Raw genomic sequence first — 5,853 nt, 5'->3', positions numbered from 1 at the left:
ACTCCTGTAATCTTGAAAGAATTCTTTCCTGAAGATTACTTTACTACGGTTACTGTTAATGCTACCTCATTCTTGAGAATAATGAAGAAAAAGAAGAAGAGGGAGATCAAGAGAAGGTTAAAGAAAATGAAGTCTCTGTTAAAGTGACTGTTCAACATTCAGGGTCAGAGATAGATCCAAAGATATTATCTATCTTAGAAGCTCTTCCTACACGCATGGGATGGAGGCAGATCTTTCATTTGCCTCGAGAAATGTGTCGACAGGTGGCTCTTGCACTTCAGCATCCAGAACTATACCTTGACAAAGTGAAAGATGCTGGAGAGCCAATAGAAAGTTCGGCTAAATGCACGTCATGTAATTTTGCCTTAGCCTTCACTGATGAAGACTTATTGTTGGGTTCAAAACCTCACAACCGACCCTTGTTTGTTGCTGGTTATATTTTTGGCCAGAGAGTGAATCGTATCTTAGTGGATGGAGGTTCAGCTGTCAACATCATGCCAAAGTCCACCATGATTGATTTGGGGATCACTATGGAAGATCTTTCTGATAGTCGTCTAATGATCCAGGGGTTCAATTTGAACAGTCAGCGTGCCATAGGCATAATACGTCTTAACCTTGTGATGGGAGAGTTAACATCATCTACTCTCTTCCATGTCATAGATACAAAGACTCATATAAAATGTTGCTTGGACGACCATGGTTACACGAAAATGGGGTGGTCGCATCAACCCTTCATCAATGTCTGAAATTTTATCGAGGAGGAGAAGAAAATAAATGGAGATGTAAAACCCTTTAGCATGACAGATTCGTACTTTGCCGATGCTAAGTTTTTTGAAGATGAAGAACCCTCGAGTGAAATGTTGCCATCTAAAATTCCTTCAACGGGGAAAAGGGGTACAAACAAAAATGGTGACATTCCATCGTCATCAACTCTAGGGAGTCAACCACCACTGAGATGCAACAACAAAAATACAGGGAGAAGGTAAAAGAAGAAGTTGTTGCTCAACCCCTTAAAGCAATGAAGAATTCAGTAACTACTCCAGTTTTGCGATATATTCCTAAATCACGTCGTAAGGAAGGGGAATCACCTTTTGCAGGGCATCAGGTCATGAAAGTAGATCCAAAGGAAGAAAAAGGAGTAGATGAGACTACTCTCCAATGTTTAAAGCAAGAAGTGGTTGTTCCTTTGCCTAGAGCCAACCACAATCAAATTGCTAAGCCTCCGACATCGGAATCTGTTGATCAATCTAGGAGAAAATGGCTTAACAAGGGTAAATTTGACCCAAACGCTTATAAGCTCTTGGCGAACTCTGGTTATGACTTCGAAAATCCAGCGTCCATGGGAAATGTTATTGAGGTTAAGCCTCATGGAATCAATGACACACAAAAGAGATTACAAGAATATGGCGTTGAGGTACGTCCGACTAAAGTTGGTTTGGGATTTGAAGCTCCAACACCCATCAAAATTTCCGCACGGCGTAGAGGGACAACCTCTTCTTCACAATATATTACTGCGGAGGAAGTCGAAGAAAATGAGGGTGAAGAAGGTGCGACCCAGCAAAAAATATCGGTCTTTGATCGAATACAGTCGCCTGTCATAAAGAACCATACATCGGTTTTTGACAGACTTGGTGGACATGAGCTAAATGAAGGTGTGAAACCAAAAACACGAACACCCTTACAAGCTTCTCGATTCTCTAAGAAGAAGGCATCTGTCTTTAAACGTCTTGGCGCATCGACCTCAATTGATAAACAACCAAGACGGTCGGTACTAAGTCGCATCACAAGAAGCAAAGATGAAGTCAAAGGCGAGGACGCACCTCAAAGTGTTATTCCATCTCGCATGAGGCGTACACAGGTGGTAGACATCATTGAACATACACCTTTGAAAGCCAAAGGTCGTGTCATAGTGTTAACAAATCAAAGGAGTTCGCCTAGTCAAGAAAAAGAAAAGGATGTTGAATTTGTTTCTTCAAACCATATCACAGGGCATGAGGCTCCTGAAAGTGACGAGGAGATGGAAACAGATGAGGCTCCTAAAACTCTTGAAGATGGGGGGCAAGCCACCGTTGATGAGTTAAAAGAGTTAAACCTTGGAACTCAAGAAGAGCCACGCCCTGTCTACGTAAGCGCTTCTCTTACCCAACATGAAGAACAAAAATATTCCATGTTACTCTCTGATTATAAAGACGTATTTGCATGGAGCTATAAGGAGATGCCAGGACTCGACCCGAAAGTCGCTGTCCATCGTTTAGCCATCAAAAAGGGTGTCAGCCAAAGAAGCAATCTCAAAGACGTTTCAGGCCAGAACTAATTCCTGAAATTGAGGCAGAAGTAAACAAGCTCATTGATGCAGGATTTATTCGTGAAGTCAAGTACCCTACTTGGATAGCAAACATTGTGCCAGTACGAAAGAAAAATGGACAGTTACGAGTTTGTGTGGACTTCCGCGATTTGAATGAGGCGTGTCCAAAGGAGATTTCCCACTCCCCGTAACGGAAATCATGATTGATGCTACCACCGGTCATGAGGCTTTGTCATTTATGGATTGTACAGCTGGATACAATCAAATCCACATGGCTCCTGAAGATCAAGAAGCAACTGCATTTCGAACCCCTAAAGGGATATTCTGTTACAAAGTTATGCCTTTCGGCTTGAAAAATGCCGGAGCTACGTATCAGCGTGCAATGCAGAAAATTTTCGAAGATATGATGCATCAAATTGTGGAATGCTACGTAGACGACTTGGTGGTAAAGTCTAAGAAGAAGGAGAATCATTTACATGACCTTCGTCAAGTCTTCGAAAGATTGCGAAAATGGAAATTAAAGATGAACCCTCTCAAGTGCGCTTTCGGCGTCACCTCAGGAAAGTTTCTAGGCTTCATTGTCAGGCACAGGGGCATTGAAATTGATCAAGCAAAGATTAAGGCCATCCAAGAGATGCCTGAACCTAAGAACCTCAAGGAGTTGCGTGGCCTCCAAGGGCGTCTCGCTTACATTCGAAGGTTTATTTCGAATTTGGCAGGCAGATGTCATCCTTTTAGTCATCTCATGAAAAAGGATGCCCCATTCAAATGGGATGACTCATGTAAAAAGGCCTTGAAAGTATCAAGAAGTATTTGTCTTCTCCCCCGTCTTGGGGCACCAATAAAAGGGAAACCACTCATCCTTTATATCGCGGCGCAGGAGCGATCCCTGGGGGCAATGTGTGCTCAAGAGCAAGAAGATCGTAAGGAGACAGCTCTTTATTATTTAAGCCGAACTTTGGTGGGTGCTGAATTGAATTACTCCCCCATTGAAAAAATTTGCCTTGCTTTGATTTTTGCAATCCAAAAATTAAGACATTACATGCAAGCACATACAGTTCATGTCATCTCAAGGTCTGACCCAATAAAATACATTCTCTCAAGGCCCGTGTTGTCTGGCAGACTTGCAAAGTGGGCTATGCTTCTGAAACAATATGACATTGTGTATGTTCCGCAAAAGGCTGTCAAGGGGCAAGCGATAGCAGATTTTTTCGCGGACCACCCAGTCCCTGCAGAATGGGAGATATCAGATGATTTGCCAGGTGAAGACGTGTTTTTCATTGAAATACTCCCACCTTGGAAAATGTACTTTGACGGTGCCGCTCGTCATGACGGTGCGGGAGCTGGAGTTGTCTTCATTTCTCCAGAAAAGTGTATACTGCCATACTCTTTTATGCTAACTCAACTGTGCTCCAATAATATGGCTGAGTACCAAGCACTCATAATAGGCCTCCAAATGGCAATCGAAATGGGACTTAGAGATTTAGACATTCACGGGGACTCCCAATTGGTCCTAAAACAACTATCAGGTGAATATGAAGTAAAAAAGAATGATTTAATCCCTTGTCAAAGGCAAGCATCACAATTGCTTGACAAACTCGATACCGTCAAGTTAGAACATGTTCCAAGGAGTGCCAACAAGATGGCTGACGCGCTAGCTGGGCTTGCAGCCACTTTGGCACTGGGGGCAGAAGAAAAATGTATGTACCCGTTTGCAAACAATGGGTTGTTACTCCTGATGACGATGGTGTTGATGAATATGCTGAAGAAGTCGACATAATCTCTGTCTATCAAATGACAAAGAAGATTGGCGTCAACCAATTATCGATTATTTGGAACATGAAAAATTGCCAAGTGATCCAAAACATAAGACAGAGATTCGTCGTCGAGCCTCACGATTTATATATTATAAGGGGACTCTCTATCGACGATCCTTTCATGGTCTTTGGTTAAGATGTCTTGGAGATGAAGAAGAACAATAAACCATGGAGGAAGCTCACTCTGGAGTCTGTGGCGCTCATCAGTCTGGTCCAAAACTACACGACCGTATTAAAAGAATGGGTTACTATTGGCCAACCATGGTACAAGATAGCATGGACTATGCAAAGAAATGTGAAGCCTGCCAATTTCACGCTAACTTCATTCATCAACCTCCAGAGCCATTGCACCCCACAGTCGCATCCTGGCCATTTGAAGCATGGGGACTCGATGTAGTTGGCCCAATTACACCAAAGTCATCTGCTGGACAAGCATATATTTTGGCAGCGACTGATTATTTTTCTAAGTGGGCAGAAGCCATCCCCTACGTGAAGTGAAAAAAGAAAATGTTGTTGACTTCATTCGTACTCACATCATCTACAGATATGGTGTACCCCAACGAATTGTCACGGACAATGGAACACCATTTTACAATAAGTTGATGAAAAACTTATGTGAGAAGTTTAAATTCACACAACATAGATCATCAATGTACAATGCACCTGCAAATGGTTTAGCTGAAGCGTTCAACAAGACACTTTGTAGTTTATTGAGCAAAGTGGTCGCCAAGTCCAAACGTGATTGGCATGAAAGAATAGGGGAAGCTTTATGGGCATACAGAACGACATATAAATCAGCAACACAATCAACCCCATACTCGTTGGTGTATGGCGTTGAGGCAGTTCTCCCCCTGGAACTTCAAATTCCATCATTGCGAATTGCCATACAGGAAGGCTTGACGTCTGATGAAAATGATAAACTCCGACTTGCTGAGTTGGAGGCGCTTGACGAAAAAAGACTCCAAGCACAACAAAAATCTGAGTGCTACCAAGCTCGCCTGTCACGCGCTTTCAATAAGAAAGTTCGACCTCGCTCCTTTCAAGTTGGAGACATGGTCCTAGCAATTAAGAGACCCATCATTATTTCTCGCAAGACGGGAAGTAAATTCAGTTCTAAATGGGATGGTCCATACGTTGTCAAAGAGGTGTACACTAATGGGGCCTATAAAATTGTTGACGCTGACGGATTACGGGTGGGGCCTATCAACGGCAAGTTTCTGAAGCGCTACTACTCATGAAAAGTAAGAGCATCGTTAACTCCTAAGCAAGAGGATAAACTGCATATGTTGAAAGAAATAAAGTTGCATTTGAACTACGTTGGCTTGAGCTTGTAAAAGCAATTTGTTGATATTTTACAAGTACGTAGGCAGCTAGGGTAACATAAAAATTACTCGAGTAAAAGATTCAAAAAATTGTAATACTCCTGGCCCGCAAGAGTATAAACTGTGAACGGCGAAATAAAAACAAAAAAATTGTAATACTCCTGGCCCGCAAGAGTATAAACTGTGAACGGCGAAACAAAAAAAAAATTTAATACTCCTAGCCCGCAAGAGTCTAAACTGTGAACGGCGAAATAAAAAAAAAACAAAAATTGTAATACTCCTGGCCCGCAAGAGTCTAAACTGCACACCAACAAATTCTAACTCCCAAGCAAGAGTCTAAACTGCACACCAAGAAAAGAAAAAAAAAATTCTAACTCCCAAGCAAGAGTCTAAACGGCACACCAAAAAA

At 42.2% G+C, this 5,853-nt stretch overlaps 1 pseudogene; it reads left to right on the top strand.

Annotated features, from left to right (window-relative positions):
• The first annotated feature begins 936 nt into the window (after positions 1-936).
• Positions 937-4,085, top strand: LOC125496688 (uncharacterized; annotated as a pseudogene).
• Positions 4,086-5,853: the final 1,768 nt, after the last annotated feature.

Source organism: Beta vulgaris, chromosome 4, assembly GCF_026745355.1.
Source record: "Beta vulgaris subsp. vulgaris cultivar EL10 chromosome 4, EL10.2, whole genome shotgun sequence".
Taxonomy (NCBI): domain Eukaryota; kingdom Viridiplantae; phylum Streptophyta; class Magnoliopsida; order Caryophyllales; family Amaranthaceae; genus Beta; species Beta vulgaris.
The sequence above is the reverse complement of the archived record's forward strand: the minus strand, read 5'-3'. Positions and strand labels throughout refer to the sequence as shown.